The sequence below is a fragment of the Lactuca saligna genome, chromosome 4 (genome assembly GCF_052625555.1).
Source record: "Lactuca saligna cultivar CGN05327 chromosome 4, ASM5262555v1, whole genome shotgun sequence".
In the NCBI taxonomy this organism is placed as follows: Eukaryota; Viridiplantae; Streptophyta; class Magnoliopsida; order Asterales; family Asteraceae; genus Lactuca; species Lactuca saligna.
In genome coordinates, this window is record NC_136420.1 from 207,832,713 (window position 1) to 207,845,929 (window position 13,217).

Sequence of the window (13,217 nt, forward strand, 5' to 3'; positions counted from 1 at the left end):
GATCTTTGGTACGGTCAAGGAGGGCATTATGGAGATTCTTGATGAGAGACTGAGTGCATTCCGCACTGAGATGGCGGCCATTACGGGAATGCGTATGTTGGCGTTCAGGGATACCATGGGGCTAGGGACCCCATTGCTAACAGCAGGTGGTTGGCAGATGTCGCCAACTCCTTTTGCACTAGCAGATGTCCCGAGGGGGACAAGGTCCAACTTCCTTCCTGACTCCTGCAGGATAGGGTGCGGGATTGATGAGAGGAGGTTGGATGAGCTATTGGAGATTATGTCGCTATCAATGAGATGACCTGGAGTAATTTCTCGATCGGGTTCAGGTCAGAGTTTGCACCAGTGATTGAGGTGAAGTAGTTGGCATGGGAGTTCCAGGAGCTCCAACAAACTACTAAGACATTGGCCTAGATCACCGTTGTGTTCAGGGAGAGGGCCATTCTTGTTCCGCAGTATGTGGCGGATGAAGAGATGAAAAAGGCCTGTTACCATGAGATGGTGAGGAGTGATATCCGACAGTTGTTTAGCTGATCCAACTATAAAACGCTGGAGGATATGATAGCGAGAGGTCGAGAGAGGGAGCTAGATTTGGAGATAGAGAGGAAGAGGAAACCAGATGGGGTTCAGATACGGAGTTCGGGAAAAAACTTAAAGGTATCGGATCACAGATCGAGGAGCCAAAGGGCCGCAACCGTTGTGGCAAGTGCGGAAAGATGCATGAAGGGATGTGTAGGGCGGGTAGTTTGGGCTGCTTTAAGTGCGGTCAGACTGGGAATGTTGGCAGGGATTGTACAACTACTAACACCACCATAGTATTTGATCTAATTTGCTTCCAGTGCAATCAGAGGGGCCACAAGAGGTCCCAATGCCCGAGTTTAGCAGTATCAGGATAGGTTGCGGCACCCGTTCCTGCTATAGTAAGGATTACCGACGGCCATCAAGGTTGGACAGAGGTGCCTGTGGCAAAGAGCACAACGTTCCAGCTGAAAACAAAGGATGCACGTGCAAATCCTGGTGTTGTGACGGGATCGTTCTTAGTGAACGGTATATCTGCTCTGGTATTATTCATTTCGGGGGGGGGGGGGGGGGTACCCGATATTTTGTATCGCGTGTGCTTAGCAAGTGATTTGTTGGAGCTCCAGGGGACCTAGACTATTGATGGGTTTTAGTCATAAGAACATCCTATGTGCTCATACAAACCCTAAGGCTTCGATCTAGGTTTCTCTATTGTACATGCAATTCATCCAAGACTATAAATCCTAATTCTAGCATATGATAATCAATATTAACATAATAATGGGTTTAAGATATTACCTTGATTGTTATGTAGTAATAACAATCACAATTCCTTCTTGTAATGACTTTAGAAAGCTTAGAGTCACAAATGTCACTCCTCTAATGGTTCACAAACACCAAGAGCAAGAGGATGAAGAATAAGGAGAGAGGAGGCTGCCCAAAATCATCCAAAATCCTAGAGGATCTCATCATCACGTTTTTGGGGCTTAAGGGTGCTATTTATACATGTAGGCTATTAGGGTTTTAAACTAGAAAACCCTAATCTGACTGCTTAAGCCCTAAGCAACCCATGGATTCCTTTCTTAAAGGCCTTGGATGATTTCTAATGGGTTTCCCCATAGAATATGTCCAACCTTATAATATAATGTAATCTATAGCCCAATTGCAATTATCTTATAATTACAATTCTAGTCCTTTAAGTTTAATTAATCTCTTTTACCCACAAACTTAATTCTTATTAATTCTTGACTAATATTAATTAAACAATATGATTTCTCCTTAAATATATTATTCTCATAATACATTAATAAATCATATTTAATCCTTTCTCTCCATAATTCATCCTATCAAGTTGCTTTGGTGAAGGCAACCCAAAAGGACCATGCACCCTCGGGTTAAGTACATACCAAAATAGTTATCGACTTAGACACTAATCCAACAGTCTCCCACTTGGATAAGTCTAATAACTATTCCGCGTATGACTTTAGATCCTGATCTGCAATCGTAGCTTTCTAAAGCCGCTGTCAACTCTGATCTTATCAGATACGCGTGTCCTTTTTATAAGGGATCATATATTCCTCCATTCTAGATATCGTATAGACTGAGACATATATGGATCTAAATCATTCTATCTATCTATGTGCTATTTCCCGAATTCAGATTTATGACGACTGACAACAGACTACAATTGAACACATCAATTTAGTCCCGGCTTGGCCAAACGCTTAGGTTCTATCACTAAATCATCGAGGGGCCCACAGATATCGCTTTTATCCTACTTTGGATAAAAGGAATAGATAAACTTTGACTCAATTCTCGCTTGCACTCATTCACCAAATTACACACAACAATATGTTTTATAACACCAAGTTACTGGTGCGTTTACATATTATCAATGTGCAATCGACTCGCAAGATACAACTCACACATCTCGGTTTCCAGAATATAAGATGTTATCGTCTCACCAATCACTTGTGATAAAATCGATGAAGTGATCCAAGTGAGCATGGGTTTAATCCAATGCTCAAATCATATTCATAAGCACTCATGAACATTGCAGCAACCATTTGCTTGTGTGTAATGCTCTTTAGACAATCCACACTCCAATTCACGACAGTCTTCATTCATATCTACTTCCAAATTATGAACGACTGTGGTCTGTTTAAATAATTTGACTGTTCTTAACCAATTAAATTATTCCATCAGTCAAAACATGCTAGGTGAAACACAAGGATAATACTAATCCCATATGGCCTCAAACCTTTGAGTATAAATAAAACACCTTTTATTTATCACCATATCGATTACTCATTATTTGTCGTTTCGGGTAATCAACTTCTTACTTGAATTACAACACTTGTCCCATGCTCTCAGCATGCACACAATGTTTACATATGATTCTTACTTTGTGAAATATATTAAATGAACACATTTCCAATCATACACATTTCACAACTCCCAATCCATCTTACAAGTGTAAGAATATCAAATCTTTACCACTTATAGAATATGTTAGATTATAACATTTTATGCAATGATCCTTTTGTAATGTCACTGTGCTAAGGTCACAATGACTATTACCAATGAAATTACAAAGTTCTCTATGATTGCTACAATACAATTCCATAGACGTGATGTCTCTCACTCAAAGTACATTTCTTTGAACATCCTTTTGCATAAAATTTCTAATCTAGACATAGACTTTCAACATCCAACTCTCAATATGGAAACATTTCCATATTTTCCATATGAAAACTCATTCTTAATAGAATCTTGTCTATTCATAATAATGTTGATATGCTCCATCCAATACTAAACTTCCAATTACTCATAAGCAACCAATCCTCGGCGAACTTTGGATTGGCCTTTGATAGTTGTTTAATTGTCTTAGTCAAAATCGATTCTTGTCCTTTTCCCTCTAAATGTCTTGGACATTTGGAAAATTTAGAATGGTCAAATATTATAGAATTTGCAGTCGATCATATACCCGAAGCGTATGGGACACGATGCATAATGTCTTACACACAGATATGATACTTTGCCATAATATTTTATGTGTCTCATTCTTACAATTCGAACTATTAAGAGGAATACCGTAATCATAATCAAAATTTAAGAACACACTATGTATCTTTGACCAAGTTTATTAACATTCCACAACCTAAGCCTTTAGTTTTGAAATGAAGCATAATATTCTCTCCCTTGATTATAGCAAAAACAACTATTCATCCCTTAACTTTTCGAGGTAGACTCTTGTTTTTCTATAATTAATATTGCTAACTTGCAATACTTGCCTTAATAATCATACAATCATAACTTTTATACTCCCACTATCATGATGATTATTATAAACATAACACTTATGCTCCCACTAGCTTTGACATGTATTTAGAAAACAGCTTAACTTACAGAAAAACAATACCTATTGAATTTCTCAAGTTCATATTTCTAATACTTAATGCTTTGATAATCCTTTATCAAGGCTACTTGAACTCATACACTTTTCTTTTAGATAGCTCATATGTGTGTCTAAATAATTAAGACTAATTGCCAAATCTCACAATTCGAATCATGGAAAGGAATACCGTAACCATAATTGAATTCGAGAATACAATTTACCAATAACTATCTTCTTAAAATCTCTCTTAGTGAAAGCATTTCCTCACTTCGATCTTCATGGAGGAGGAAATCTTATGACACTTAGATTTTAATGGTGTATGTGTTCATATCCATGTGAATTTGTCAAAAACAAAGTTTACGACAATTCAAACTCATATGGATCAAACTTTCTTAATCTTGATTTCTTGCCTTATGGCAACACGGCTGCGCACCATGTCTTCCAAGTAGTTAAGCAGCTCACCCTTTCCTATCAATTTACTATTCATTGATCAAGGTCCTTGCCTTTTATGCATTCAAATGAGAACTTATAGGGCTCACATGCATAATTAACTCAATCGGAACGACATAGAAACAAGATAGTGTGGAAGACCCCAACTTTCGTATTTATGAAAGACCCAAACTTTCATACTATTTCAAAAGATTTCTTAAGTTACTTCCTCAAAACATGCTACATGCATATTTATGAAACAATATTTTATATTGATAAAGTGATTACAAAGGATTAGATACAAACCGACTAAGTTTTATTACAATTTCATGTCTACCCAGGAATCTACTATTCATATACTTACATGAACATTAAAAATACAGAGAAATACTATTAACTATTCTAAATCTTTTCAACAGTATAAAGCTATATTGGAATACTCATCACCTGTAATTGTTAAATATTGAGAGGAATAAGCAATAATTTTTTATTAACATTTTTGTAGATTTCAGGCTTATAGCCCTGTCTAACCATTTGCCAATACCATAGAATAGAGTTCATTCTCTTACGGAGTCATGCTCTACATGGTTAGAGGCTACATACCATTCCTATCAAACCTTATGCCAATGCCATAGAATAGAAGTCAATTCTCTTACGGAGACATGCTCTACATGGCCAGATGCTACGTACCAAGACCAATGTGAATCTAAGTCCTTTCACTGATCACATGGTCAAAGGTATTATAATTGCTATAAACATAGCGAATAAAATAACACGGGAGAATAACTCAGAATAATTACACTAAAAAGCACATAGCACATATAACACATAACATACAATTGTTCCTATATATTGAACTCACCTTAAGTTAACCGGGGGGTTAAAATAGTAATTTGGATAGCATTTCGGCCTTAAATATGTCTTTCTATGTTGAAAACTGGGAGCTTAATTGAAAACCGAGCTCTGCGAAGGTAGGGCTTCAAAACCGAAAAGAAATTTTTTTTGGGCTTCTCGAGGGTCTCGGGACGTGTTTTGAGTGCTAAAATTGATACCGGGGCTTCGGGAAAAGTCAAAATAGTGAAAATATGGAAAAAGGGGCCAAAAATGGCAATTTATCAAAATTACCCGAGAAGGCTCGCATGCCTCTTATTTAGAGGCAAGAGGCTCGGATCTGGAGCAAATCAGAAGCAAGCATGTGGCTCGCATGCGAGCCTCCAGGTGGCTCGCTGCGCAGGTCGACACGGGAAGGGCAGGTGGCGGACTCGGATTGGTCCAGTGCTTTGGTCGACTCGAAAGGCGACAGGAGCGCGAGGCGCGTCAGCAGCTCGGATGGGACATGATTCGGTGACGTAGTAGCTTTGTGCGAAGGACGTGGCCGAATCCAGACCTCTCATGCGAGATTTCTCGGATTTTGAGCCCCGAACTTCTAAAATCCATAACTTTCGCATACGAGCTCCATTTTTGACGTTCGTTATATGCACGCATAGCTAAAATTACGCTCTGCAACTTTCGTTTATATTTCGTCGGCTAATTTTGAATTTATTTTTAATATTATTATTATTAACAGACTGGGACAGCAAAATCTGTTAAAAATTCATAACTTCTTCATCCGACATCCGTTTTCGTGAGACTTTTTACCGTTGTACTACAAATGACGAGACCTTCGATTCTCATTTAGGATGTATTGGTAAAATATCGCTCGATCTATGATTCGGGTTTGTAGCTGTCTACTGCTAAGTTGAAACTACGAAAAATCATAACTTCCTCATATGAAGTCAGATTTTGGCGTTCCTTTTATCGAATTTCTCGGTTTAACGAATACTACGACTTTCATTTAGATTTCTAAGGCTAAAAAGTAGTTTATCAAAAACTCACTTTTTACGTCATTCGGCATCGTGCCGGTTTTGTCGCGGATCTTTGCTTGGTCATAACTTCTTCGTTATAACTCGGATTTCGACGAGGTTTTCGCCTACAAGTTTCTAACGAGATGATTTACAACATCAAATAATAAAATTTTACTTATTTCAAATTTTATATTTTCGCTAAATTTCACTATTTGGCTATTAATTGGAATCTCATAAGACTTCTAATATCTTATGAGTGATTCTAAACATAGTTTTACTTCATTTCTAGTAAAAACTAGCTGTTAGAACTCAACACTCAATTTTATTCACTTTTAATAATAACAATACACAATTTCAGAACGTGTATGTTACAAATACCTCCTCCTTTTGAGGATTTCATCCCCGAAATCATAATGATTAAAACAATTAGGGATACTTGACTCTTATTTCATTCTTATTTTTCCCAAGTATCATTTGGGCCTCGATGCTGCTTCCACTTGACAATCACCAACTTCATTTCTTTATTACATAAACTAGTCGTTCTTTCATTTACAATCTCTTCTATTCATCCCGGATAATAGAACCATTTCATCATATATGCTTAACCTTTACATAGATAGCTCACATGAAACATCTCATGAATATCTGTCAAATCTTCAGGCAATTCCAAGCAATATGCTTCGTTACCAATCGTTCTTTCTTCCAAAGTAGTATAACACCTTTTCATGAAATACTTTAAGTATTACTAAATCATCCACCCGGAATTCTACGGGTCGTCTCCTCTTTTCTACATAGGGAATTTATCGATCCTGGACCGCTTTCATTCTTTCTTTGAAAATTTGTATGTTGTTAGTGATGTCTTGAATCATTTCAGATCCTCTAAAGATCTTCCGTCTTACGTCACGCCAATATATGACATTTACGCTCATACAGTACTTTATATACCTTCAGTGTATTTTCTACTGTTTGGATTGCTCACTTCTTTTGACCATTTTTCTGAGGATGATAAGTTGTACTAAGAGCAACTCGAGATCCTAATTCATGCTTCATTCTCACCCAAAAGTGAAGAGTGAAATGAGTATCACAGTCGGAAATAATCTATAGTGGCGCATAATGACTTGCCATAATTCCGTCTAAGTAACTTACGCGTATTTCTTCAATGGAGTCGTTTTACGAGTGGCGAGAATATATGTACTCTTCATCAGCCGGTTGATGATTATCCAAAGGTTATCATTCACAGTTTTCTTCTCCTCTTTCAAGGTATTAATTGTATAAGCCGGATATGTAGAATATCCCTTCGACATAATTTACGAGTTTTTATGAAAGAAATTTATTACTTTCACCGTAGACATGAATACGATCTTCCCTTTCGATAGGGATGCATATCATCTCTTTCTAGATCAAGAGCTTTGTCTGGTTCTTTAACAACCAATCCATGTCGAGGATAATATCAAAGATAGGAATTAGGTTAGTAGGAAGATTATAACTTTCACTTCCTATAACACTAACTCTATAGGCTTTATCAGCAAGTAATGATATATTTCCTATGTTATCTATATGAAATGATTGGACAATTGCGTAACAAGCAATTTGAAAAGAATATGTCAATTTATAAGACACGAAAGAATCTGAGGCATTGAAATCAAATAAGATGTGATCAGATCTAGAGTTTACGAGAAAATTACTAGTTACAACATTCGAGTTTTAACTTACTTCCTTTGTGGCAATCTAAAAGGTACGATATTTAGCTTTTAGTTTGCCAAACGATTGTCAAATTCTTCAAACTTCCTAATTACTGACGGTGTTCAAATTTGCACCCGCTCTTCATTCTCTATTGAACATTTGATCTTAATCTTTGAGTTAAAACTCAGTTCTCATTGTAGATTCCTGCTCCTTCTTGGTTTATAGACTAAACTCAAGATAAGGTCTTTACCTTTGCTATAACAACAACTCGAATGGTCATATTTGTAACGCTCGTGTTTCTAGGCTAGGCATTAATATTGACATAATGGTCTAGGTTAACCTTTGTAACTCATTTAGAAGAAATAAAAAGGGATTATGTGAATTTTATGTGAATTATGTGTTTTATGCTTAATTCTTAGGGTTTATTTAATTAAGAATAAAAATAAGCGTCAAAATTAAAGTTTGAGATAAGCCCAATATCTTTACATAAAGTTGTAGTGCTCGAAACAAGGATTTCAGGGATATAAAGAATGTCGAAATCCGAGTTATAACGAAGAAGTTATTACCTGTCGAAGTTTCGCGATAAACCGACACGGTGCCGAGTGTTGTAAAAAGTGAGTTTTTGATAAACTACTATTTAGCCTTAGTGATCTAAACTAAAGTCATAGTATTTGTTAAACCGAGAAGTTCGATAAAAAGAACGCCCAAATTTGACTTCGTATGAGGAAGTTATGATTTTTCGAAGTTTCAGCTTAGCAATAGACAGCTAAAAACTCGAATTTTAGATCGAGCGGTTTTTAGCCGACACAACCTAAACGAGAATTGAATGTCTCGTCATTAGGAGCACAACAGTAAAAAGTCTGACGAAAACGGACGTCGGATGAAGAAGTTATGAATTTTTAACGGATTTCCTATCTCGGTCTGTTAAAAATAATAATATAAAATTTAAAGTCAAAATTAGCCGACAATGTCTAAACGGAAGTTATAGAGCGTAATTTTAGCTATGCGTGCACATAAAGAACGTCAAAAACGGAGCTCGTATGCGAATGTTATGGATTTTAGAAGTTTTTGCACAAAAATCGAGAAATTTCGCATAGTCATGTTATTGCCACGTGTCCTCGCCTCGCATGTGCCACGTGTCCGAAATTCTGGTGAGTCATGCGAGCCACGTGTCCGAGCTGCTGAGTCACCTCGCATGCGAGAGCCCCGTGTCGCCCCGTGTCCTCTTCTGATTCGACCAAAGGGAGTCCCAATCCGAAGCTCGCAGCTGGACCGAGCCTCGCACCACCCTAGCTCCGAACCTCGCATGTGCACCAGTAGACCGCGGTCCAATCAGAAGCTGCCAGCGAGCCCTTCGCACGTGTAGCCCTCATGCGAGCCTTCTCTGCGAACCCTTGGATCTGCGACGCGTGGCGTCTTCTCATCCCTTGGATCAGAAGCCTCGCCCCTATAAATAGAAGGGTGCGAGACCTCCCGAGTAACTTTGAAAATTTGTCAATTTTAACCCCTAAACCCATATTTTCTTCATCTTAACATCCCACAAAGCCCCGGTATCGATTGTAAAGCCCGGAATACTCCACGAAGTGCCCGAGAAGCCCGGAAAATTTATCTTTTTGGTTTCGAAGCCCGACTTTTGTAGAGCCCGGTTTCTCAATAAAACTCCCGGTTTTATTAGAAACGATCGTTTTAGGAAACGAATTGCTGCCCGATTATCATCAAATCATGTGAGTGTGTAGTTACTTTCACCTTACACATAGATATGAAGTATTTTACATAAAATATGTGTTGTGTGAATATATATTGTTTGTTTATTTGAGATGGGTGCTAAAGGAATGATTTATACATGTTTTTAAATAATTTAAACTATATATGTATTTTTATCTACAAAAAATGTTGGGTAAAACATGGGTAGATGAAATAGTGGGTATGATGAAAGGTGAGTTGGATAAAGGAGATGATGAATGATATTGATCATGAGTTAAGGGTGAGTGGTGAAATTTGAGAGAATCACTTACCCAAATTGTTGTCCCCCGTCATTCAGCAGACTATGGATGACAACCATGGACTATTCTAGACAGTCTAGGGAACACTAGCAGGCCCGCAACCTGTAGGTGTAATGAACTATATGTTCATTAGCTGTACTCTAAAAACCCATTGACATGTATTGTAGGAGAGAATACCTCAAAATAATAATGTCGATAAGCAGCTATGGAATTAGTACCAGTTGTATATGTAACATCCCGGAATATCAAGAGTAGAGTTGAAGGGCTAAAAGTGTAAACTTGAAGCGCAACTCGGCGAGTCCATGGATGGACTCAGCGAGTCCATGGATAGACTCGGCGAGTAGGGTCGCGACTTTGGTCGCATGTCAAGTGGCCTACTCGGCGAGTCCAAAGATGGACTCGGCGAGTAGGTGCTGAGTGGAGAAAACCGTAATTCTCGGGGTTGAGCCCTATATAAGGAACTTAACCTCCATTCCCCTAGCCCCTTTACTCATCCTCAAATCCAGAAACCGTTAGCATTCGTGTGTGAGTGGATCAAAGTGCATTTGGGAGCTTAAAGGGTATTTGTTGAAGGAATCCTGGGAGTTTGGAGACTTGGAGCAAGGGGCTTTGCTTGGATTTGAGTTTCATTCCAGTTGGGGCATTCTTTTGAGGTAATATCTCGTTCTTGGGCTGTTACTCATATGGATTCATCATTTTGGGGTTTTTGGGAAGCTTATCTTGGTATGTTTTGGAGTTTGGAGGTTAGATATGATGTTGCTACCTCAGATCTGGAATGGGAAAGGTCTAGAGTGCATTAAAGTCCCTGTGTTTGAGTGCTTAGTGAAGCCATCATGCGCTAAACCCTAGCCCTAAAGTGTATAAGGCCTAGATCTCTTTGGATTCACATAAAGTTTGCCACTTTACGTGATGGATGGGTTGTAGGAGGCTAGATCTATGTTTTGGATCAATTGCATGGCCTGGAATGCTTCTGTATGGATTCAGACCGGTGGTACTCGGTGAGTCACATGGGTTGACTCGACGAGTTGCTTGAAGATGAGCTGGAATTCCCCGAGTTGGATGAACAACTCGGCGAGTAAGTTGAAGACAGCCTTAGACTCGGCGAGTCTGTTCATGGACTCGGCAAGTCTTGTTGAAGAGTCCATATATTTTCTGGTTGAGTTGAGAATCGGTGAGTCAAGGGATGACTCGGTGAGTTGGGTGCGAGTGGACTCAGAGTTGTTGGACTCGGCGAGTCTCGGGGTGACTCGGCGAGTTAGGTCGCGGATTGAGGGAAGTTCTGAGCTTGGGGACAAGGTGAGTCATTGGGTTGACTCGGCGAGTAGAGTCAGTCAGGGGTTGACTTTGACCTTGTCCAAGGGTTGACCAGTTGTCTTCCAGGGTTATTTTTCTAATTAAGGGTATTTATTGAGTTGAGTGTTTTGTTGTTCAGTGGAGGAGTTCATGTCGGAGTTTGTAGCAGCGGGATCTTATCCTTTCAGACGGCAGTTTCGAGGTGAGTTATCCTCACTATATCAATAGGGGCTAAGGCACCAAGGCTAACCCTTTTATCGGATTGAGATCCGGGTATCTGTTGTTATGTTATTGCTTTGATATGTTTGCATCTTGGTAGTTCGGATGGTATTCGTTAGAGACCTGGTTAAGGTTGGTATCCTGGTATGTAGGGTGATGTTATGCTAGTGACCGGTTAGGTTGGTATCCTGTTAGAGTATGTTGTGTTATGTGATCTGCTATATTGGTTTGCCTGAATATGAATTGTTATGTGATTGTATGTTTATGTGCACATGGTTGTTTGGACTGGAGTTGGGTTGAGGTGGATCCTGCTTCATGCTATAGGCCAAGATACCCAGGGCGGACCGATTATTTCGAAGGCCCAGCGAGCGGTCCGGATAGGCTGTAGGCCCCACGAGGGCGGATCAGACGTGCCGAGGCTCGGAGAGTGGACCAGGCCGACTGAAGGCCCGATGCGGGCGGACCAGTCATACTGTAGACTCAGAGAGTGGACCAGGTGAGTTGAAGGCCCAGTGCGGGCGGACCAACCACACTGCAGACTCGAGGGACATGATTGGACTCAGAGAGTGGACCAGGTGAGTTGAAGGCCCAGTGCGGGCGGTCCAACCACACTGCAGACTCAAGGGACATGAATGGACACGGAGGGTGGACCAGGTGGACTGAAGGCCCGACAAGGCGGACTAGTCCCACAGTAGACCCGATATGCATGGCTGTTCTGTGATTCGTTATGAGATAGCATGGTATGTGTATGGTATATGTGGTTGGTATTTTGGGGGTATCTCACTAAGCTTTCGGGCTTACAGTTGTGGTTTAATGTTTTTCAGGTTCTTTAGGAGACTGTGGCAAGGCAAAGGCGTGATCGTACCTCTCCTCACGTTTATGTTTTATGAAATGGACCTGGGAATACTCTGATAATAAATGTATTGAAAACCTTTTTGTAATAACTTAATGAATTGGATTGTTTTTGAAAAGTTTAAATTTTATTGAAATTTTGGTCGTTACAAGTTGGTATCAGAGCTTTGGTTTGAGTGAATTGGAGGAACACTCGTGTCACTCCAGTCTCAAATCGAGGAGGGTTTTCAAAAGAGAATTTAAAATGGTTTTCAAAATAAGTAAAGGAGGACGCAGAGTTACGATCAGCCAGAGCCAGTAAGTAACCCCAAAATACCATACATGATATTTGTTTTATTGAGCTTTGTTAGAACATCATGTTAGAGTTAGGCTAGGGATCTTCAGGATTTCATGATGTGTTGCCTGATTTATGATGCCTGCTAGCCTAGGGTTTCCTTGTGAGAGATTTCTAGTGTTCCTCTAGTTGTGAGGATAGAGCGTTGTTATGTATGTTTTCGCTAGGGTGTTATGGAAGTACTTCATTCAAATATGGGTAGGTGTGGAAGGTAGTATGGGCCCGTACTATTAAAAGCACATGACCCATACACTTATCAGGGAAACCATGACCTCTAGGGTTGGGTTGAGAGTTGGTTCCCGGGATAGTGGGAAGTGTCTGAGGTTTTGTGGTTTATTTAAGTATGGAGATTTCGAGGCATGCTGGGAGTGGATCCGGGTCAGGATCGGGTGTAGGAGAGGGAGTTGCGGACGGGTCAGTTCCGCCTGAGGTTATCAGTCAGATGAGTACGCGCGAGTTGGATGCGAGGATTCGTGAGATCCTGCATGATGAGGTTGCTGCATTGTTCCGGGCCGAGCTGTCGGAACTGTTTGGGTCGATCAAGACCGCCATGGTGGAGTATTTTGATGAGCGCTATGTGGCTCTCACGGAGACGGCTGCCGCGGCAGCTACATCGGCTGTAGCAGCGGCAGGGGGAGGAGCGA